Below are 24,960 nucleotides of genomic sequence, written 5' to 3'. Positions count from 1 at the left end.
CAGATATGAATATAAGCAGTGGTCGCAGTTGCCAATAGCTGGTTTACATGTCTAATCATTCAAACACTACATTGTCCAGGGCCGTGGACACGAAGCACAGGGATGTGTGATCCAGCATATATCGTGCACTGGTAAACTGGGATTGTTATCCCTGCAGTGGAGGGGCTGAGAGGTGATCCGATAGCTGCTGGTTCTTTAAAAAAAAAGATGCAAAGTGCTGGAGTATCTCAGTGGGTCAGGGGGAATCTCTGAAGAACATGGATAGGTGACGTTTCAGATCCTTGGTTGGTGTCGTTTCTTCCTATAGCTTGAATTCTACTACTGGCCTGACAAAGGTGAGAGGCCTGTTTAATTGTTTGTCAGGGCAGTACAGAGATTAACCGGGTTGGGGTGGAATCTGTAATAAATCTGTAGATCTCCCTTAGCACTATTCAACAACACATACATGTAACACCCACTTTAGATTTAATGCCTTTTTTTTCCTTCCACTTACGTAATTAGTCTAACACATTTGTTGTTCCTGCCTCCTAGTTTGGGTTCAAGTCCAAAATTTTCCAATTTACAGAGTTTTTTAAACCAAGTATTGAAGATGGAAATTATTCCAACTCTGGCCTCTGAGGCACTCTCTCAGAACTTAATACCCACCCCAACATGGTGCCTCCAATAAGTATTTGCTACGTTCTAATCCTCTGCCAGTTCCCATCCAGTCCAAAATTTTGCCTTCAGTTTTAAATAGCCTGTTATGAAAAAAAATTCCAAAGTTTTTCTTGGGTGTGTTGGAGCACTACATCATTTGGCCATGTCAATTGGGATTCGATTGACTTGGAAACACAGTTGCAAAATAGTAAAAATCCCATCGGACAAAATCTCAACAAGGCCGCGGATGATGGGCGAAGGCTGAATTTCTGATTTAATTGGCGACTAAAACTCGACTCAGATCTGTGGGGTCTAGAAGCCTGCAACTGAAACAATTTACACTTGGAATCGAACGATTTTGCTTGCTATTAGTTTCTTTAAACCACTGCTGCAGGGCAAAGACTAAACAGAAAAGATTCAGCAGGTTGGGTCACGTTTGTTGGGATAGAAACAGAGCTGACGTTTCAGATCAAACAGCCTTCAGCAGAGGTACGACAGAGGGCCTGAAACGTTAACTCTGTGCCTCTTCCCACAGATGCAGCCTGATCTGCTGAGCATTTCCAGCATTTTTCTACTTTTAGATTTCCAACATCTGCCGCTCTTTTTTGATTTAAGGACAGAACTAAGTCTACAGGATATAATAGAAATGAGAGAAGATGGGAAATACACTGGATGCCATTACAAGAGTTACTGTTACCTATAGTAGGGTCCATGTACCTTGCAATAATGGGGGAGATACATAGACATGGTTAAAACAAGGAACTGCAGATGCTGGTTTACTCAAAAGGACACAAAGTGCTGGAGTAAGGCTGTGAGATGGGGCTATTTTTTTTTAAACAGCATTAAAAACAGAGATGAGTTACTGTGAAAGGACAGTATAATGGAGAATTCAGAAGTAATTTAGCCAAGTGTGTGGTGTTTTCATGTCTATGTGGTGACAACAAAGGTACCCTGCATATCCCAGAAAGATGAATGGGCTGGTAGATTCATTGGCTGTAGTTAAATCTCCCTCGTTTACTGGTGAGCGAGGGAATCTGGGGGAAGCTCATGGTAATCTGGAGGGAATTACATGGGATTAGTGTAACTGAGTGCTTGCTGGTCAGAGAGGACTTGGAGTGGCCCATTTCCATGCCGAGTGACACGCTGAGAAAGGCAGAGGATAGGATTGAGCAACAATATGGACTTTTCCCATCAACGTTCAACCAAGCAACTGGACTTTCTCGTTATGATGTATTTGCAATAGATTCCAGAAAGGTCATTATCTGGGCAGGAAACCCAGAGACAGTTAGTGTGAACCATCCCAGTAATTACATGTTCCAAAAAAATCTCCAGGAATAAAACACAAAATTATAGTAGATTTGACTAGTTTTAAATCTCGTTACTAAAATGATGGACCTTTAAATAAACACTCAGCAACCTTAAGAGTCATAAAGTCACGGAGACATACAACACAGAAGCAGGTCCTTCAACTTTTCCACAAAAAAAACGCAATTTAATCATTTCAGTGTAGCAAATAACTGCCAGCGAGCCCTTGAGATGTCGCCTCTATCGTAGAAAACACAAGATTTCACAATAATGAAGTGTCATCATTTCTTCACGAGACCCCTGTTCTGTCCCTTTAACTCTGTCCCATTAAACCACTGAACACCTACCTATCTTCCCTTGCCAATTCCAAAGTTAGTTGATGTTGTAATAGTCCTCTCAGATACTGGCCCCACCTCTTTGTCTGCCATGCTCATCTATTTCTCTTCTTAAAACAGTACCTTTTAAATCCCTGCAAACCAACACTTCATCACCAATCGCACTTTTCCCTCCAGTATCTTTGAACAGTTTTTTGTGTCTGTGTCCATTTTTTCAACAACTACTTGTCCGAATTCCGCTTAATAGATTCCTGCACTAACCACAGTGCAATTCTTATTGAAGTTACCCACGACAACCTATATGATAGTGATTAAAGGGACGCATCTCTCTTCATCCTTCTCAATCAGGTTGACCATATTATCCTCTCACACCTCTCTGCCACCGCTAGTACTCTGAACCCACAATGACCTTGCCCAAATTTGTATCAGAAGAATCATACACAAAAGCTTTTCTTTCAGATCCTGTGGCAACACCCAATGATTTACCCGTGGACCTCCAAAGAGTGCCCATTTCCACAAGGACACTAATGCCAACCAGCTGTATTCAAATGGAGACTTACAAGTCTTAGAGCATGGAAATAATTACTATTGAGCATCCACTGGCACCAATCCAAACCTATCCAATTTCACCCCCCCCCCACATTATCACCAAAAGCCCCAGATTGTATCATTCAACTATACAGGAGAAGAAATTTACAACAGCTAGTTCATCTCCCAACTCATACGTCCTCGCGGAAACCCGGGCGGTCACAGGAAAAACGTGCAAAACGTCACACAGATAGCACTGAAGGTGAGCATTGAACTGAGTCGCTGAAGTTTTGAGGCAACTACCGTACTCCATGCCACCTAAAACCTCTTCCTCCTTAATATTAACAAAGCTGAGGGCAATATCTCCACTCTGACCACAAACACCATGTCCTGGCCCTCGCTCTCCGGCAGCCGAATGAAAAGGGAAATGGGGTACTTGCAACCTTGATGCCCCATGTATTTCAGTGGCTATGCCTGTAATGTAGAGAACTTCACCTACTGCTCAGTAATTCATTTGGCTCAGCTTCATCTGTTGCTGAAACCCTCGCTTTGATTAGGCAGTCCTTAATGTTTGTTTAATCTGGATGTTCAATGAATAAGAAAGTGTTCCACAGAAGGACCACATTCAATCCAATGTTCATTAATTAGACCTCTTTGTCATAGCAACAATGGAAACATTTATATTCATGGCACAGCCTTATCAAAACTTGCAAGATTGTTTCCTCCTGTGGGATTTGTAATTCAGTAGTAAATGTCTGGTTGGAACAGAGCGGCAATTTCATAAACACGGCCTCATAGGAACCCACTCCAGTGCCTCGCTCCAGCCCCAGATATACAGCCCTGTGCTGCACCAATAACCTTCTGAATAATGTTCAGGCTGCAGATGGCTTCCTGTACAATGGTGAAATCAAACATAGTCTGGACGACAGGTTTGCAAAGTACTGACATTGAGTCCGCCAGAGTGACTCCAAGCTGCCCTTTGCCTGCCCCGTCTATTCCTGATCCCACCCTGACCTTTCTGTCTGTGTCCCCCTGCAGTTATAACAATGCCCAATGTAACCTTGAGGAACATGGCCTCAAGAGATTGTAAGAGTCACTGAAGATGTGCCAAATTTTCCCAATCTCCTCAGGGAGTAGAGGCATTGGTGTGGCTCATTGGCCGTATGGTAATATGGTAATATTGATGCCATAGAACTCTATCTCACCAGACTGATTCCTGGGATGTCAGGACTGTCTTATGAAGAAAGATTGGATAGACTTGGTTTATACTCTCTAGAATTTAGGAGATTGAGAGGGGATCTTATAGAAACTTACAAAATTCTTAAGGGGTTGGACAGGCTAGATGCAGGAAGATTGTTCCCGATGTTGGGGAAGTCCAGGACAAGGGGTCACAGCTTAAGGATAAGGGGGAAATCCTTTAAAACCGAGATGAGAAGAACTTTTTTCACACAGAGAGTGGTGAATCTCTGGAACTCCCTGCCACAGAGGGTAGTCGAGGCCAGTTCATTGGCTATATTTAAGAGGGAGTTAGATGTGGCCCTTGTGGCTAAGGGGATCAGAGGGTATGGAGAGAAGGCAGGTACGGGATACTGAATTGGATGATCAGCCATGATCATATTGAATGGCGGTGCAGGCTCGAAGGGCCGAATGGCCTACTCCTGCACCTAATTTCTATGTTTCTATGTTTCTATCTCCTTCCTCTACTCTGTCTCTACATTGTTTGTGATTTGGCCCACCGCAGTGGTTTAGTCTGCAAACTTGTAGATGGAATTAGAGCTGAATTTGGCCATACAGTCATATGAATGTGTAGAAAGTATAGTAGGGGACTGAGGACGCAGCCTTGCAGGACACCGGTGTTGAGAATTACTGTGGGGGAGGTGTTGTCACCTTTCCTCACCGATTGAGGTCCGTGGGTTAGAAATTCGAGGATTCAGTGGCTGAGGGAGAGGGGGGGGGGAGCTGTTTCCTAGGTCCCCAAATATGGAGATGAGTTTGGATGGGATTATGGCAGAGCTGTAGGCAATAAATAGGAGTGTAATGTAGGAGTCCTTGTTTTCTAGGTGTTCTAGAGATGAATTTAGGGCAAGGGAGAAGAATGGAATAGTGAGAGGTTAAAGATGTCGGAAATAAATCTCTGAGTCAGCGATAAGAGCTGTAGTCGGACTGTATCGGTATTGCACAACATTCCCACTTAGAACTGCGGGGTACTCAAGTCACTTACATCTTTGATAAGACAGAGCACAAACAAAATTCCGATTCAGGTCCTCCATGCCTACTGGGAAAATCAGCAACTTCCCACAGGAATAAGTGTGTTCATTGCAATGCTGGTGAGAAATCAACTGCCCTTCCTGCTGCCAGTTGTGATATGTACAAATTCGCCAAAGGGCATATCCACAATGTGCACAGACCTGCTTCTGGGTGTATTATGTTTGAAGTTGTATTGAAAGATCTCAGCAATCACTCCTAGCATCAAAGCATCATGAAATTGGTGCCAAGGATCCATAAGAAAACCAAAAGGGGTTTCAGAGGAACTAGGTAGAGCATCGTCAAGAATTATGTCACAACAAAATAGACAATGATACCACCATCTTGAACAGGGTACATTAGACTATTACTGGTCTATACTAGATCAGGGGTGTCACAGTGGTAGAGTTGCTGCCTTACAGCGCCAGAGACCCGGGTTCGATTATGATTGCAGGTGCTATATGAATTCAAGTTCATATAACAAGAGAGTACAGAGGAGATTTACTAGAATGTTGCCTGGGTTTCAGCAACTAAGTTACAGAGAAAGGTTGAACAAGTTAGGGCTTTATTCTTTGGAGCGCAGAAGGTTAAGGGGGGACTTGATAGAGGTTTTTAAAATGATGAGAGGGATAGACAGAGTTGACGTGGAAAAGCTTTTCCCACTGAGAGTAGGGAAGACTCAAACAAGGGGACATGACTTGAGAATTAAGGGACTGAAGTTTAGGGGTAACATGAGGGGGAACTTCTTTACTCAGAGAGTGGTAGCTGTGTGGAATGAGCTTCCAGTGAAGGTGGTGGAGGCAGGTTCGTTTTTATCATTTAAAAATAAATTGGATAGTTATATGGATGGGAAAGGAATGGAGGGTTATGGTCTGAGCGCAGGTATATGGGACTAGGGGAGAATACGTGTTCGGCACGGACTAGAAGGGTCGAGATGGCCTGTTTCCGTGCTGTAATTGTTATATGGTTATATGGTTATAAGTCATGAGTTAGCCGAGTTTGAGGTTGGGCCACCTGCCAAGGATAGGCCTCGGACTATGCACAGAGTTTGTACGTTCTCCCCATGGGCTTTCGCAGGATCTCTGATTTCCTCCCACTCTCCAAAGACGTACATGTTTGTAGGTTTATTGGCTTGGTAGAATTGTAAATTGTCGCTAAAGGGCCAGTTTCCGCACTGAGTCTCGAAAACTAAAATAACTAAAATAAAACAAGATGCAGCTAAGTGTTGAGAAAATGGCTCAGTCAGAAAGTCTGTAGTTACCAGCATCCAGGAAGCATGTGTTGACGAACCCCTGCCAATCCCAACAACCTCCAAATCTTTGGGCAAGTCTGATGCTTGGTCTTTATCATTTGGGACTTCATTCCTCAGTCGCCTATGCTCCAAGGAATAATCTTATCAAAGTGTATAAAATTATGAGGGGAATAGATAGGGTGAATGCACAGGGTCTTTTACACCAGTGGACATAGGTTTAAGGTGAGGGGGGAAAGATTTAATAGAAACCTGAGGGGCAACCTTTCCACACAGGTATGGTGGATATGTGGAACAAGCTTCTAGTGGAGGTAGTTCAGGCAGGTCAACAATAGTTAAGTCATTTGGACAGGTAACTGGATAGGAACGTTTTGGAGGGTCATGGGTCAAACATAGCTAGAGGGCTTTGCGTAGATTGGGCATCTTGGTCCGCATGAACAAGTTACTCCAACACACCTGCTTCTGTGTTATTTGACTGACTCAGATCGGAGAAGGTTCATCTGTATAGAATGATGGAATCAGTGTTTCCTTTTCTAGTGGGAGGCCTATCCTTGGCAGGTGGTCCAATCTCAAACTCCGCTAACTCATGACTTGTATTCATATAGCACCTGCAACATAGTCAAAAAATGCCCAAGCATCCTTTGTGGATAAACATAGTCATCCTTTTGCACTGTTGTTCAACCCAAAACACTGCACTGTCCTGACACTGCAGCCCATCACACTAAAAGTTAATGTACATAAGTACTGGGCAACAAACTGACATTAGAAGCCAAGCAGTAAACCATGCTGGCCAAATGTGAATGTCTGAGAAGCGTTGATTTCAATAAACTCTGAAACCAGCAATATGACAGCCTCATTAAGCAGCACGCTCTCAATCAAGTGAAATGTAGGAATGAAGCTGCTCAGAAAGGCAGAAAGCATGAATGGCATTCGAGTGTTGAAACAGAGGTTCGTTAAGAATAGACAGAAGGAACTGCAGATAGACACAAAATCGACCCAAAATATCACCCATTCCTTCTATCCAGAGATGCTGCCTGTCCCGCTGATTTACTCCAGCATTTTGTGTCTAGTTTCAGTTTGAGACCTTACTTTAGACCCTTCTAACTTTGCAGGTTAAAGAGAAAGTGACATTAGAATTCATCCTACCCACAAGGACAGGAAGAAAGAAATAGTCCTTCCCATTCTGCAAGCGCAACTTCGGAAGTAGTTTGACATTAATTTTTTTCTCAGGGAGTATATTTATCCTTCCTTCATGCCGTCTCCTTGACAAGCATCATTAGTTAAAACACTTAAAATAAAATTGGACCCCGACACAGAATTGATTACTCTAGGTACGTCAGAAGTCTGTTCTGAGCTAACATTATTTCAAAGACGTTTCCTTAATTATGGCCTGATAACGGCGAAAAAACGAATACTTAAATTTTGGAAACATACATTAGTCCCTACTGTAAAGATGTGGATTACAAACATGTCCGAGACACTACATCTGGAAAATATTAGGCTTGTCTTGGCAGAAAAACCAGATCAATTTTTCAAGACATGGACACCCTTTACCGAATTCTAACAAGGATAGTATGGCGCAACACAAATTTGGATTTAATCCAACTATGGGTTGGGTGAGGTGGGCAGCGGGGCGAGGGGCTTTTTATCTCCACTTTTTTCTTTTTTCCCTTTTATTTTCTCTTCTTTTTTTCTTTTCCTCTCTTATATCTTTATTCACTCTTTGGCCACACTACTTTGGTAGTCTAGGGGTCCTAGTTTTTCATTTTTCACTCTTTCGCTCTCTTCTTCTTTTCCTTCATTTTCTGGTTAAAAGGTCAAAATTGAAGCTGTACAATAATTGTATAATTTTACGTGCCGAATGTTTTATTTTTGTACAATTGCTTCTAATAAAAATAAAAAATAAAATAAAAAAAAGACAAGCATCATTGTACACTGAAACAGGCAAGTGTGAGATTGCATGCCCTTCTCTAGCATCACTCCATTCATGCTTGCTGGTGTGAGTAAATGGCCTGTCCCACGAGCATGCGACCTGCATGCGGCAAGCGCGACCAAACAGGAAGCGGGGGCTGCGCGGAGGTCGAGTGATCCCTGTACAGGGCCGATCCCACCAGCATGCGCCTGCATGTGGCGAGCGCGACCAAACAGGAAGCGGGGGCCGTGCGGAGATCGAGTGAGTGACGTGAAGTTCGAGCGAAGTCCGCGGGAAGTTCGCACATGACGTATGGCGTCGAGACGCTGCGCACGCCCGTCGAAGCGGTGCGTACGGCATCATGGCGGCTGCGGGCCGGCAGGCCGTTGCCGCGCGGAATTTTTGAACACGGTCAGTTTGTCGGAGCCCCGGGCGATGTCGGGACCAGCTCCGCACAACTCCATACGGCTCCGATGATCGAAGTGGGACCGGCCCCGCGAGGCCGTACGGTTCAAGCGACCACGTTAGGCCGCGCTTGCCACATGCAGTCGCATGCTCGTGGGACAGGCCCTTAAAGCTAGATGAACTTCACCTTGTGCTTGGTTTACACAAGGACATTGCCTATTTCTTCACCTCCTTATCTCAACAGCACAATTACAAGAACCAGGACAACATGAGCTGTAAACACAGAGGTCCTGACAAACATCAAGGTACTGCTTCTACAATAGACTGCAGCAATGTAGAAACACTGCAGAACAGGATGAGACTTGTTCTCATTGAACTAAGCAGGCCGGTGGTAAGAAGCGTCTTGATAAACATAGCATGGGTACACATTTAAATAAACCCATAAAGTGGCAGATGTGTTTGATTTAAAGCCACGAGAAGTTCTTCAAACTTGTCACGGCCAATGTTCTCAACGGAGCGTCAGTAATCATCTCGGCACAGTTCAGGATGCTGGTCTGAAGCTTCCTTCAATATATGTCTGGTCTAACCACAGTTGGATGCGAGGGAGGGAGAGAGGGAGAGACGGTGTTGTGGACAGGAAGAAAGGAAAAATTAGTCAAGTCAAGTTTATTGTCATATGCACAAGTACGGAGAGGTACAGGTGCAATGAAAATCTTGCTTGCAACAGCATTACAAGCACATAGTCTCACAAAAATGTAAATGATTCATAAATTACACATAGATTTTGCATGACAGTGAAAATAAAAGGACATTGCAAAAAACAAACCCGTTGGCGCAAAACACAACTGGAAAACGTTCATGATTGTGCAGTGGCGTGTTTAGTGTTGCTGTAATGGGGTTAGGGTTGTGCAGGTCAGTTCATCAATCTGATGGTTGTAGGAAAGTAGCGGTTCATGAACCTAGTGTGTGACTTCAGGCTTTGGTACCTCCTCCCCACTGGCAGCAGTAAGAAGAGGCATGATGACTGGGATCCTTGATCATAGATTTCGCCTTCTTGAGACCGTGCCTCCTGATGCTTTCAAAGGTGGTGAGGGCTGTGCCCATGTCGGACTGGGCCGAGTCCACATTCTCTTGCATCCTGTGCATAGAACACCACAGCACAGGAACAGGCCCTTCAGCCCACATTGCCTGTGCTAAACATGATACCAAGATAAACTGATCTCATCTGCCTGCTCATGATCCATATCTTTCCACTCTCTGCATATCCATTTGCCTATCTGTGTGTTGTGCAAGTTAACATTTTGGGTGAGGAATCCTTACCTAAGCCGCATGCTGAGCTGTCTCGTATTTGTATCTTGAGGCTATTAGATCTGATTATGTTTCAGCTTGTGTTATCATAAATCTTCAAGTAACCTTGCTGGTGACAGGCAGACCCACAAGTTAAAGTTCAAAACAGGCTGTTGCCTCAGCAACGACAGTTCAAGTGCTACAGTGACTGGGATATCGTAATCTTGTTAAAAAGAGATATGTTCCGGAAATCAAAAAGCAAACAAAATGCAGGCATTAGAGATTTGAAATAAAAATGGAAACTACTAAAAATAGTAGTAGTTTCTCTGCTCTTTGAATCCAACTTTGATGCCTTGTGTGCACTGTCTGGTTTGAAACCCTCTCCATTTCCCCAAGTTATGGTCGTGCTACGACACTGATCCCAGCATGGGTCAGATGTCCACCATCCCAATAGCAAGTGTCCACTTTCCCCTGGAGCGACAGCCTACCAGTCCTTCATTGGCACGAGGTTAAAGATGTTTAGTGGGAGCACCTTCAATAGTTCAATGTGGCAGCTCACCAGCACCTTCCTAAGTTGCATTGTGGATGTGCAATAATTGATGACAATGCCCAGATGCCCCAACATAAATAAATGAAACAAAGCAGGCAGCCCTCATACAGCTCTGTTGCTGTTTCTCCCTTCCAGAGCTAGCAGCCTATGGAGCAGCTTTCCCATTACTGGTAGTCTTACTGACTATGACTGACTGCACAAGCACCACAACTCTGTGGCACGTGCACCTGGTGTCATGTAAAGAGCAGGGAGTGCCACTCAAGACACTGCACCAAGGGCAGGCAAGCAAAGGGCGGTGGGCCAAGTGAGGGATGAAGGATAGTGCGAGGCTGGGAGGATCTTCGAAGGGCAGCAGGACAGGCGAGTTGTTCAGGCAGCCAAATACTGCATTTACGCTGGTGTTTAACTCAATAGGAGAATGCAGGAAACGGCCGATTTCAAAATAGCCCCAGTATCTTCTCATGAGAAATGAAGAAGGGTTGTTGACCTGAAACGTAAACTCTATTTATCTCTCCAAGATAAAAATAATAATAATAATAATAATACATTTTATTTATGGGCGCCTTTCAAGAGTCTCAAGGACACCTTACAACAATTGAGCAGGTAGAGGAAAAACATGTAAGGGGAATGAAATAAATAGTAGAGACATGACTAGTACACAAAGTAAAGACAGAATTCAATACAAAACACAGTATGAGGCAATTAATGCACAGATGAAAAGGGACGAGGGCGTGGGGCTAAGGATAGGCAGAGGTGAAGAGATGGGTCTTGAGGCGGGACTGGAAGATGGTGAGGGACACGGAATTGCGGATCAGTTGGGGGAGGGAGTTCCAGAGCCTGGGAGTTGCCCTGGAGAAGGCTCTGTCCCCAAAACTGCGGAGGTTGGACTTGTGGATGGAGAGGAGACCGGCTGATGTGGATCTGAGGGACCGTGAGGGTTGGTTGGGGGAGAGGAGGTCAATGAGATATGGGGGGGCCAGATGGTGGAGGGCTTTGTAGGTGAGGATCAGGATTTTGTAGGTGATCCGGTGGGAAATGGGAAGCCAGTGAAGTTGTTTGAGGACTGGAGTGATGTGATGCCAGGATTTGGTATGGGTGATGAGTCGGGCGGCTGCATTCTGGACCAGTTGGAGTCGGTTGATGTAGGTGGAGCTGATGCCAAGGAGAAGTGAGTTGCAATAGTCCAGTCGGGAGGAGATGAAGGCATGGATGAGTCTTTCAGCAGCGGGCGGTGTGAGAGAGGGTCTGAGTTTGGCGATGTTGCAGAGATGAAAGAAGGAGGTTTTAATGACATGGTGGATGTGAGGCTCAAGGGAGAGGGTGGAATCAATCACGCCAAGGTTGCGGGCCTGGGGAGATGGGGAGACAGTGGTGCCGTCGATGGTGAGAGTGGGGTTATTGATTTTGCTGAGTGTGGCTTGGGAGCCTATGAGGAGGAATTCTGTCTTATCGCTGTTGAGTTTGAGGAAATTATGTTGCATCCAGGTTTTTATAGCTGACAAACAGGAGTTGATATGGGAGAGGGGGGGGGTTGTGGGGGGATTTGGTGCCAAGGTAGATCTGGGTGTCATCAGCGTAACAGTGGAAGTCCAGATTGAAGTGGCGGAGTATCTGACCAAGGGGGAGGATGTAGATGATGAAGAGGAGGGGGCCGAGTACGGAGCCTTGGGGAACGCCTTGAGTGACTGTGGCTGTAGCAGAGATACTGCCGGACCTGCTGAGTACTTCCAGTATTTTTACTATATATTTCAAACCACCAACAACATTTCAGCTCTGCAAGGCAGACGGACAATAAAATACATGCTTTTATTTGATGTCTTTCAACACCTCAGAATATCCCAAAGGAATTCTGGCTGATTAAGGATCTCTGTGTACAGCAAGTTCCCAGGAACAGCAATTAGTTAATTCACAGCCCCTTGTTTTAGTGATTTTGATTGAGATAGAGGACACTGCTTCTGGACACTGAGATTAACTCCTTTTCTTTCCCAACGCTGTGCCAAGAGATATTTTACATCCTCCTGGGAGGTTCATGGGTCATCGGTTTTAATGTCAGGTCAAAAAGGTGATGCCTCTGACAATAAGGCACACCCCTGGCAATTCACTGGAGCAAACAATCTGTTTTACTCCTGAACGGCAACACAAGTTTCTGGGTTCACAAGCCAGCCATACCATTGAACAGTAGGCGGCACGTCATAAGATAAACAAGTAATTTAGTTTTTAGAGATACAGTGTGGAGACAGACCCTTCGGCCCACCGTGTACGCACCGAGCAGCCATCCCCGCACACATACACTATCTACACACACAGGGGGGCAATTTACAATTATACCCAGCCAATTAACCTACAAACAGAGATCCCAGAGAAAATCCATGCAGGCACAGGGAGAATGTACAAACTCGGTTTAAACGAGCACCCCTAGTCAGGATCGAACCTGGGTCTCTAGCGTTGTAAGGCAGCAATTCTACCGCTGCTCCACCATGCTGCACTTATGATGCTTTTACAGCAAAATTCTATATCCCATCTATGAGAAGGATGGGTCAGGTGGCATCCTGAGACTGCCTGATCTGCTGAGTTACTCCAGCATTGTGTTTATCTTCACTAAGATGTCAAAATACATACGCCTGACCCCCAAGCCTCATGTAGCTGACCACTTCATGTTTCAACTGAGCTGACATTGGAGCAGGCATCCAACTCGCTCTCAGGAGGACCATCCTTTAACCACCAATTCATCTTGATTGCCCAAGCTAAGGGAGGGGTGTTCCTCCATGGATAATGCAACATGCCTGAGGAGGTATAAAACATACAGCACCATACTTCATTACTCAATAAAACTAGCAGTCATCTTGGTTGGTTTGTTTGAAGTCGTTGTACAGTGGTACCTTTCTCAAGCACTCCAATTTTCCTTCCAATTGACAGAATAACATGTTTCCATTTCCAGGGGCTTCTGGGCTAATTACTGTGGACTCTGGAATGCAGGACTGCAGTGTAGATAAGCTTCAATAATCTTGAAATCAGTTTTAATGCATTCTTACTCCATGCTGGTCAGGTGGTCAACGGGCTTCTGTAAATTGTCCCCAGTGTGCAGGCAAATTCTAAACCTGGGGGAAACAGGTGACAATGTGGCGAGAATATAACGGGATCAATGTGGGATTAGTGGTAATTGCTACTTGATGGCCAATGAGAACTGGATTAGGAGGGCAAGATCGATCAGCCATGATTCAATGGCGGAGTAGCCTTGATGGGCCAAATGGCCTAATGCTACTCCTATCCCTTATGACCTCATGAACTCAGCTGCCTGAAGAGCTTGCTTCCATGCTGGACATTCTTTGCAACCTCTACCCAGACAGAGCAGCAGCAAAGCTGGAATTTGGACACCCCAAGGCTATAACTGCTCTGCTTGGAAACTCTCTCCTGTAAATGGTGCCCCGCAAATGGATCATGGTTTAATTTGTGTTACAGAGCCAAAACATTGTCAGGGTAGATGAAAATAATTTAGCCTTTGGGACCATTGCATCGTAGGAACTGCCAATAGCTGCAGCAATATTGAAGAAACATCCAAGGACAGCGCATGAGCTGCATCCATGGGATCAATTGGAACCCATTAAGAATTACTTAGAAGATACACAGACACAGTCGAGCACAGGACAGGGTCTTCAGTCCACAATGTCCGCGCTGAACATGACACATGAAGGGTCCTGACTCGAAAGGTCACCCACCCTTTTTCTCCAGAGATGCTGCCTGACCCGTTGAGTTACTCCAGCACTTTGTGTCTATCTTCGCCAAGTTAACAAATCTCGTCTGCCTGCATGTGATGCTATAGTCAAGAATAAAGATAACTGAACTCCAGGTCTGTTTCATGACAGCGGCAGTCGGCAACACGTACAGTACTCCGCTCGTTGCCCTGCTCTTACCTTTTTTTAACTGGCTCACTTGGGAAACTGCCTCATGGGCATCAAAATGTTGTTTGAGAGACGTAAACTTGGGTCTCCGCTAGAATGGATGGCGAAGCCACAGCATTCCACTCTGTAATGTAAAGGCCTCTCAACCAAAATAAAACTAGTTGACCCCACATTCCTCTAGCCAAAAAATAAGATGCAAACTCAGCTGATCTAAAATAAAGCTTTTACAGTTCATAAATCTACATGTGAAACCTGACTCCAGCTGCACAGTTTTCCACACAGGAAGCTTAAGATTCAACATCCCAAGAAGTTTCAACAGTTAACCTGAGAAATTCGTAGAGAGGATGTGGCCACTGCTTGCAAGAACTGCATTTACTGTCCATCTGTAATTACCCTGGGGACAATAGTGGGGTCAGATTACCTTCCTGAACTTTTGCCGTACGTTAAGAGGGAAACACAACATTGCTGACGTTGAAAGCTGGAGCAAGAACCAAACTGCTGGAGGATCTCAGCAAGTCATGGAGTATGTGGGAGGGGGGGGGGGGGGGAATGTTGAAGTCTCGGGTCAAGATCCTTCATTGGGTTGAGTAGGTTGCGACCTGATTAACAACTGGTGAAGAATCTGACTGGGCTTTGATATTCAGGGAATCAAGGGAGATGGGGTTAGTCATAGAAAGTAGCACAGAGGTAAAATGATCTTATTGAACAGTGGTGTTTAAGAAGGAACTGCAGATGCTGGAAAATCGAAGGTTGACAAAAATGCTGGAGAAACTCCACAGGTGAGGCAGCGGGTGAGGGAGCGAAGGAAATGGGTGACGTTTCGGGTCGAAACCCTTCTTCGGACTCAGAAGGGTCTGAAGAAGGGTCTCGACCCGAAACATGCCTATTTCCTCATTGAACAGTGGAGTGTGAAGGAGGGATAAGGCACCTCCTCCTGCTTCCAAATCAAATGCTTTCATGAACAATGAACTTCAAAGTGTGGGAAGGAACTGCAGATGTTGGTTTGCACCGAAGATAGGCACAAAATGCTGGAGTAACTCAGAGGGTCAGGCAGCATCTCTGGAGAAAAGTTTCGGGACGAGAACCTTCTTCAGACTGAAGGGCCTCGACCCAAAATGTCACCTATTCCTTTTCTCCAGAGATGCTGCCTGACCCGCTGAGTTACTCCAGCATTTTGTGTCTGCCTTCAACCATCTAAATTAACAGTGTTTACGTTTTCAAAAAGGCCACCACAACAGTTGTCAGTTATCAACTTGGTAATAAAATCTGGAAACAAAGAGTGGGTATCAGTAAAAGTCAGCACACTAACCAACTGATGTTTAAAAATTGAACCCCATTCAAGTGCGTAAAAGAAACCTGATAGCCTTGGTCAATGTGCCCTAGAAATGATTCAAGTCCCACAGGAAACGAGTGATTTGTACCTAGCTTTTGAATTGATTGCTCTGTTGAATGAGGAACTAACAATATATTCTGGCAATACTTGCTTTCCGATTATCCAGACAAAGTGGAATAAGTACAAAGAGTGCCCAACCATCTCAAATTTAAACAACCCATGTTGAACTTACACACTTCACTGTTCTGAACCAAATCTAACCCAGACAAACTTAGTTTCCATTTTGTTGAGGGTTATTGGCCAGTAGGGGTGAGCTTGCAGCCCTGTAGACCTGCCGGGCACCAGCTGAGGATGCAAAGCAGGAAATGAAGTTGACCAGAGCCGAGGGGGTAACATGCTTGATTTAGAATCAGGCAACATCATGGAAGGGCTATTGGGACGTGCTATCATTCTATGGAGGCATCAAACTGAGGATCTGCCTTTTCTCGAGTATGTAAAACAGACCCCGCAGCCCAATTGTGAAGCTCATGTGATTTGCTGATATCATGGCTATATTCATCAAGATAACTTTGAAGTCAATTTTATCAAATCTCATTGTGTGGAATGGGATGCCATAATCCACAAACTGCATCAGCAATTATACTGTGAAAACACTCTGTTGCCTGTAAAGTTGCATGGAACATCTTGTGTTCATAAAAGCTTGAAAACATGCAGGTTCTTTCCCGACTGCCCAGAATAAGAAACTCGATCTAGCATTCATCCCTTTCCTAGAAAGCTTCTTGGTTCAGGTACTCATTCAAACAGAGAGGTCTCCACGGGGGCAGTGGGTCCCACCTCTGCCAACATTTGGTTGCAAACAACTTCTAGAAAAAACAGAGGGATTGGGAGAAATTAAAACCATTGGACAAAAACACATTCCCTCCCAAAAATCTCATGGCCAAGCCTTTACATCCATCGAGGAGAGAATTTCAAAGATTCATTGCGCTTAGTGAAGAAGTGCTTTGCATCGACTTTACTCTGTGTCTCTTGTTTTCTCTCACTCTTGTCTGTGTGCAGCTTCATTTGATTGAAAGATACAGCATGAAAACAGGCCCTTCAGCCCATTGAGTCCATGCCGAACATTGATGACCCATTCACACCAATTCCATGTTGTCCTACAATTGCATCCTCTTCCTCCACACTAAGGGAAATTTCCAGTCAAGTCAGGTCAAGTCAATTTTATTTCTATAGCACATTTACTCTCATTGACCAAAGTGCTTTATATATCAGTGCAGGTACTACCATGCTACCTACAGTGGTACATAGATCTAACAATGCATACATAAATACATATCTACAGCGCTCCCTCAGAGGACCTCAAGAGACGCTTGTGAGTAGAAATAGGTTTTAAGTCTAGACTTAAAGGAGTCGATGGAGGGGGCAGTTCTGATGAGAAGAGGGACGCTGTTCCACAGTCTAGGTGCTGCAACCGCAAAATCGCGGTCGCCCCTGAGCTTAAACCTAGACCGTGGGATAGTCAGTAGCCCCAAGTCTGCCGACCTGAGGGACCTGGAGGTAGAATGGTAGGTTAGCAGATTTTTGATATAGGTGGGGGCAAGCTTGTTAAGGGCTTTGTATATGAATAAGAGGAGCTTGAAGTTGATTCTGTACCGTACTGAGAGCCAGTGGAGAGAGGACAGAATCGGGGTGATGTGGCCCCTTTTACGGGTACCCGTCAGAAGTCTCGCTGCGGCGTTTTGGACCAATTGCAGGCGGGACAGGGATGATTGGCTGATGCCAGTGTATAGGGAGTTAATACAGGGGCCAATTAACCTGCAAACCCGCATGTCTTTGGGATGTGGGAAGAAACCAGAGCACCTGGATGAAACCCACGTGGTCACAGGTGCACACAGACAATACTGGAGGTTAGGATTGAACCTAGCGTTCTGGCACTGTTAGGCAGCAGCTCTACCATCTGCGCCACTGCACTGTCTAAAATTTGTTCTCCATATGTGACCGCATCAGTCTCTCAGAATTGGAGATAGTTGGGTGCTTATTTTATAGAACACCTCCATTCAACCTGCAGCTTCCAGTCGCCCATCATTTCAATTCTCCAACTCCCTGTCTGACATATGCCTTGAGCATCTTGTGCTGTTCCATCAATGCCCAAGGCAAGCTCCTGCATCAGCACCTCAACTTTTACCTGGCCGCATCGCATAACATACATTATGTTATTTTTTTTTTAAATCCAATCAAATTAGCAAATTAGTCAGACAGGATATCCTCGGAACAAAATGGTGCTGACTATTTGTGAGTAATCCATGCCGTGCCAAACGTAGATGAATCCTTTCCTTCAAACTTCCAACATTCACACTATTTTGTTTCCCCATAAGATGCAGGTTCTAAAACAAGCATAAAAAGACGCACAGGTACCATATTCCTGGGCAGAAGGAGGCTTCCCTGGTGGGTTTCTGTACCCTGCTGGGAACATCTACATCATGCCTTCTGGATCTAGCTGTCTTGAACTGTCAAAGTTAATCATTTCACCTCATCACACACTTTCCATCTGTCACCTGCTTTCTCACCCCATTTACATGCCCCAACACTTACTCTAAAGCTTCTGCCATGAGTGTTTTCCAGAAACCTAAAACGTTAACTTCATTTCTTCCCTACAGATGCGGTTAAGCTTCAAATGCATCCAGCCTTCTATTTCAGATATCCAACATCAGAAAAATTTGGATTCTTTAACACCGCTGGTCTCATGTGGTCCCAAACCAAAGTACTAGGAGATTGGAACTATGCCAGACAAGCATGGCGAGGTTCCAGTGCAACATCCTCATTGTCCTTTTGTTTCTGCTTAGTTACTGCTTGCGCTGATCAGCCAAAGCAACCTCACCCGGGCCATGCTCGCTCCTTCCAACTGTGCCAGAGTTGGGGGTAGCTAGTGCCAATTGCCAGGTCGAAGACTGAAAACATCTCAAACCATTCCTCAAGCTACAACTCAATCGAGCAGTTGGAGGCCAGACAAACCCAAACTCGTGTCAATAAGAGGGAGGAAAATGGGTGAAAAAAAAGGAAAGTAATTCTCAGTCAAATATTGATTGTGAATAGAGGGGTACAAGTAATGATCTAACTGTGGCCTTTCGGTCACAGCCTTTCAATCCAAAGATGATTCTTTTATATTTTCTGTCCATTAACCAATTCTCTCAAATTTCATCTATATATTATAAGTTTATCTCTGTATGTTCTCACCTTATAATCCAACCTCCTGTGTGGGACTTTATCAAAAGTTGTCTGAAAATCTAAACAAAACCACATCAACTTGTTCTTCCTTTCAATACAAAATACAATATACAATATTTATTCATTGTCATTTAAACCTCAATGAGGCTCAAATGAAACTCTGTTTCTACAGCCATACAAAAAGAAACAATTTCTACAAGACACACACAATTCAATTCACACAAACATCCATCACAGTGATTCTCCTCCTCACTGTGACGGAAGGCAAAGTCTTTTCTCTCCCCTGCTCTCCATTTTTCTCCCAATGTTATTGCCCCCCGGCGGGCGATGGTAAGTCCCACGGCCTTTGAGGCCGCGCTTGCCGATGTACGGCCCCGCTCCAGGTCTTAATGTCTCAATGGGGATCCGTTGAGACATTACTTTTCGTTACTTTTCTGGTCATATCCCCAGTGAACTCCGATGGTTTAGTCAAACGTGACTTCCTTCTCATAAACCTTCGCTGACTCTACTGAATCTTGTTATTCTTTGAGCTCTTCTGTTATTACACCCTTCGCCACAAACTCCAACTACTTCCCCAACATTGACCTCAAGCCAACAGATCAACAGTTCCCCATTTCCTCTCCCCTTCGTAAAACGGCGGACTCAACAGTTGCTACCCTTCGAATCCGCAGGAACATTTCCAAAATCTAAAGAGTGCACTGTCTCCAAAACCACCACTTTTTACAAACCGGGAGAGTGCAAAGACGTGGGATTTGCTCTCACCAATTTATCCAGAACTCTATCACTCATTTCCCCATTCCTGCTCTTTTCTCTGGCATTTCTGGCAGTTTTTTTTTTTTATGATTTCTACCAGAATTAAAAATCACAAAGAAGCTATTTAATATTCCTGCTCTTTCTTTATTTCACTTCTGTCTCTGTCTTTGAAGAATCCACATTTGCGCCTTATGTATTTTATATACGACTGAACCCATTTTTATGGTCCCTCCCAGTTCACACACACATTCTTTGCCTTTCTTTGTTACTTTCTTGGTTCTCCTTTGCCAAGGTCCAGAATGCTCCCAATCCTCAAGCCTACTGCTATTTCTGGCAACATTAAGTGTCTCCACTTTGGAATTAACACTACCTTTAATTTCTCCTTTGGGCACATTTCCTAGATTTTTGTGTCTTAATGGAATATTTTTTTTCTCCAAATTATGCAGCATTTCCTTAAATGATCACACCTTTCAACATATTGTCCCTTCAACCACAACCTCCCTCTTACCTTCATGGTGTCCTGTGTTCAGGTCCACTGCCCTAGTATTGGACTGAATGTTATTATTTTCATACTCAATTAAAGTTCTACCATATTATGATTACTCTTCCCCCAAGTCCCTTACACAACAAAATTATCAATTAATGCACTCCACAAAACTAGATTTAATACTCATCCTCCTCCCACCACCCCTCCTCCACCCTGGATGGTCATCTTATTAAGCCCCATTCTACACACATCCATATAACAGGATTTCAGTTACTTCAGCTGACATTAGCAAACACATTGGTCAACCTGACTCGAATGACTGAAAAGTTTTAAATAATGTTTCTCCCTCCATTTGTGAACTTCTGGAGGAAAGTGCGGGCAAGCAAATCAATGCACAGCCCAGATGCTGCGAATGCAGCCGATTTACAAGAAATGGTCCACTTTTTGCAGTATCTGTGAAGATCAGAAGCAGAAGCAAGGCTGGTAAGTCCTCAGAAATGGATGTTTATGCGGACTTCAGAAGGGCAGGTCGGTGGAAGAAAGGAAGGAAATGTCACTGAGATGTGGGTGGAAGGTGGGAGAGAATCTGATAGGGGCTGATGGTGCAAGGGATCGCAACGGGCAGAGGGTGGGGTGGGAACAAAAGTTGGGTCTGAAGAGATGTGAATGGCATTAGCCAAATTTCTATCAATGGCTAATATTGGAAGAAATGGACACCACAGAATCTTACAGAACAGAACGTCCCACCACATCCATGCTGAACAAGCCTCATCTATACTAACTCCATTTACCAGCAGTTGATCCACAGCCTTCTATGTTTTCGTGATTCATAGGTTTGTCTAGACATTCCTTAAATGATATGTTGATTATAATCTGAGACAGTGGAAGTCACTGTTGATGCTAGAAGCTGTGGGGTGCACTCTGAAAGGCAAAGTTTCCGTTCAGCTTCAGTGTAATGGTGCTGAGGGTTGAGATCAGATCTGGACCAGTTCCATCTTCAATGCCAACCAAACACTTCTCCAAACTCCTGGTCCTAGGACTCGCCATTTCCCCACCTGCGATTGGATCATTGACTTTGTGACGCATAGAACGCAAAAAGAATAGACGATAAAACATCTTCAATGATAATCCTTAATATCGGTGCCGCACAAGACCGCATCCTCAACGCCTTACTGTACTCCCTATACACTCTTGACTGTGTGACTGAGATCTATTCCGGCTTCATTAACAAGTTTTCAGATGACACTACCGCTGTGGGTTGGATATCAAACATTGATGATATGGAGTGCTGGAAGGAGATGGGCGACAATAAAACACTCTTGACTCTGGCAACATGGCACACAGACAACACCTTTTCCTCAATGTTAGCAAAGTAAAGCAGCTTCCCATTCAGGAAACAGGGTGGAATACATGCCCCGTTTTACAACAATGTAAATATCTCCATCATATTGACCTGTCCATCATATCCAATCACATGAATGCTACAGTCAAGTAAACACAGCAGCATCTCCACTTCTTCAGAAGATGAAGAAAATTCAGCAGGTCAATGACGCTTTCCAGATTCTACAGATGCACCATAGAACATACCGAATCGGGATGCATCACAGCTTGATATGATTCGACCCAAGACTGCAAGGAACTATCGAGTCCACCACGCAAACCAGCCATCGGCTCCAGCTGTATTTCACACTGCCTCAGGAAAGCTGACAACAAGGACCGCTCACGCCCTGGTCATTCTCTTTTCTTCCATCTCATTGGGCATAAGATACAAAAGCTTGAAAGCAGTAGATTAAAGAACAGCTTCTTCCCCGCTATCATCAGACTCTTGAATAGACCTTTCATGCTAGGGATATATTTCCGATCGCACTATTTTATCTAAACCTTCTTGATACCTGCAATTCTATATTTTCATCCTGTTTCCTTTCACTTTTTGCACCACCTATTGTACTCATGTTCAGAATGATTTGCCGGTTAGCACGTAAAACACAGCTTTTCTCAGTATCTCGGTACATGTGATAATGTCAATAGCAAATGCGCACACTAGCTTCATAGACAACAATTCTGCCCATCAAACCAACCAACAGGTAGATGCAAAATGCTGGAGTAACTCAGTGGGAAAGGCAGCACCTCTGGAGAGAAGGAATGGAAGAGAAGAGAACCAACCAACAGTCTGGGTTTGGACAGCACATCCTGGAAGAGTGCAGCGACTAAATTGAAAGTACACATGAATCACAAATCACCAGCAAGAGGTGTTTGGAAATCTGGTCGGGGTGTAAGAACAGTCACTGAACTTCCTTGGTGCCTAGAGAAAGGAAGCAGGTGACAATTCAGGAGAAAGGTGGTTGCATTTAATAAATTGGGCAAGACTATTTATTGGATGATGGGGGTGGGGTTTAAAGCAGAAAATGCTCCAAACTCTGAACAGTTCAGCACTATCTTTGGAGAAGGAAACAGAACAGGACAGTTAAATTCTTCAGACCTGAAATTCTCTTGACCGGAAATTAACTCTGCTACTTTCTCCACAGATGCTGCCTGACCTGCTGACTATCACCAGAATTTTGTTTCAATGTTAGATTTACAGCATCTGAAAAGTTTGGGGTTTTCTTTTGAGATGGTGATCCTCACGGAAGTCTTGCCTCGCCACACCAGGGTCTACAACTCCCATCAACACCAGGGAGGGTAGGGCCCAGGACACAAAGATGCTCTGGTGAAAGGACCTCAACCTGAAACATTAACTACTTTGTTCCATCCACAGATGCTGATTGACTGGTAGAGTTCTTCCAACATTTCTGTTTCTGTTTCACAGGGAAGGAGTGAGGGAGAGAAATCAGAGTGCTGTCTGCACACTTTCGTACAATGCTGAAAAACTGGAAAAGATGCACCAGGCGAGCAGGTCAACTTGTTGGGGAAGTGGTACTGTGGGCAAGCCTCAAAGAGACATAATGTCCAGAGATTAAAATGAATAAAGAGCACTTGCATGATTACAGAGACTTTGGGGACCACAGGACATCACACTTTACAACCATTTTAGAAACATTTCTGCAATATAGGCATGCAACCATCAATTTGCACACAGCCATATTCACCAACAGTGTTGACCAGATTATTTGCTTTAGTGACAGTTACATTTACTTCGGCTAAGGTATTGCCTTTCAGGGTACTGGGATGAACTCTATTTTCAGTGGAGATCTTTAATTCAGCCACACTGAGTGGTTACAAACAGCATGGTGTGTCCCTCTCAATCAATGGCGATGGAATGAGTTGGCCTTATACAGAGGCTGGTCACACTGTATGCCCATTCTTGTTGGCCACAGCCAGTAATCAACATAGAACAGATCCTCTCTCTCTCTCCCTCCCTCTCTCCCTCCCTCTCTCTCTCTCTCGCTCTCTCTCTCGCTCCCTCTCGCTCCCTCTCCCTCATGGGCAAAAGAACAACTATGCCTACATCCACGCACCGAGAATGGGCATTAGGACCAGGGGAAGGGTAGCTGTCAGCAACTACCAACACATACCAGTTAACAGCTTCTGAGCAGGAACGGAAACAACTGAGTCCCTTTTCCAATGTATTATCCACCAGTTATTGCTAGTGTATTTGAAATACCCCCTGTAAATCATGGTATTCTTCGTACTGGACAAATAAACATTGGGCTAAAAAGTTAAGCATGTCTCCCTCTAGCCAATAAAACTTCACACACATCTCTCTTCAGAAATGGGCAAAATATCTCAGTTGGTAAAGATGTTTTGTGAGAGAATGTGACACCACTGGATATGGCAATATTCCCGAGCAAGGTAAATGTCCAGTGAAGGAATGAGCACTGCGAGTACTAATTGTAGATGCCAGCATTGTAACTACATTCAGAGCTTGGTTAGCAGCGCGGTGACTGAGAATTAGTCTTTCGGTACTACATACAGATAGATGTCGTCTGGTCCCATAACCTTTGCTGTACCCAATGCTCTCATCTAATTCTACACTTCATATAGATCAAGGTGAATCGAGCGCAGACTGGGTGGAGATCACCAGAAGTCAAGACAGATCATCCAATTGTGCTATGGTAACAATGGTCATAGATACTTTAGTCTTTGACATCGGGAGGCTAGGTTCCACATAGTCAAGGAGAGGGATGGTTATCTAATAGGGAGTTGATTCTAATCTCTACCTCAATTAATACCTAATGCTTGGCACAATCATCTAAAACAAATATATAGGCCTCAATATTAAAATTTTCCACAGTTCCAATTTTCCGTGATTTCACATAATATTTCCCTGCCTTATTCCAAAATGGTTCTAATTTTATACTTGCTTGCCCTGGTTCTGGAGGTCAACTGAGGAATTGTACAGTTGCATTCCAGCGGAGGCTGTTCCTGGATGCAGCAATGTCTGTGGAATGTCAATGAACAGATAACCCAAGAGCACCCTGTGATTAATGAGCCCAGATAGTAGATGCCAGATGCTGCAGACCAGCTCTGGAGCCACAGTCAGGGTGATTCCTACACTGAGCTGCCACTACTTCACCAAGGCTGACCAAGTTAGTTGTGGGAGTGGTCACTCCAGACTTACCCTATCGGGAAGGATGGAAGAAAGTAGCCCAAGAGTTAGAGTCAAATCTCACACCAAATATTGTTTATAAAGGTCGTAAAAGTTCAGAATTCTCTTCTGCAAAGGATAGTAGATGCTGTGTTATTTATTTGTTTTAAATTGAAGATTTGCAATGGAAAGTGACAAATCTTTATTAATCAAAGGTATGAAGGGTAGAAAAGCCTTGAACTTATTGACTCATGGAACAAATAATAAATTCATGTCATAGGGGCAGAATT

General features: G+C 44.3%; 1 protein-coding gene across 1 annotated transcript in view; it reads right to left on the bottom strand.

Moving 5' to 3' along the window:
* mrc2 (mannose receptor C type 2) overlaps nucleotides 1-24,960 on the bottom strand; it is a 145,642-nt gene that overhangs the window by 115,317 nt on the left and 5,365 nt on the right. The gene's annotated exons all lie outside the window — the stretch shown is intronic.

The sequence above is a fragment of the Amblyraja radiata genome, chromosome 16, assembly GCF_010909765.2.
Source record: "Amblyraja radiata isolate CabotCenter1 chromosome 16, sAmbRad1.1.pri, whole genome shotgun sequence".
NCBI lineage: Eukaryota > Metazoa > Chordata > Chondrichthyes > Rajiformes > Rajidae > Amblyraja > Amblyraja radiata.
The sequence above is the reverse complement of the archived record's forward strand: the minus strand, read 5'-3'. Positions and strand labels throughout refer to the sequence as shown.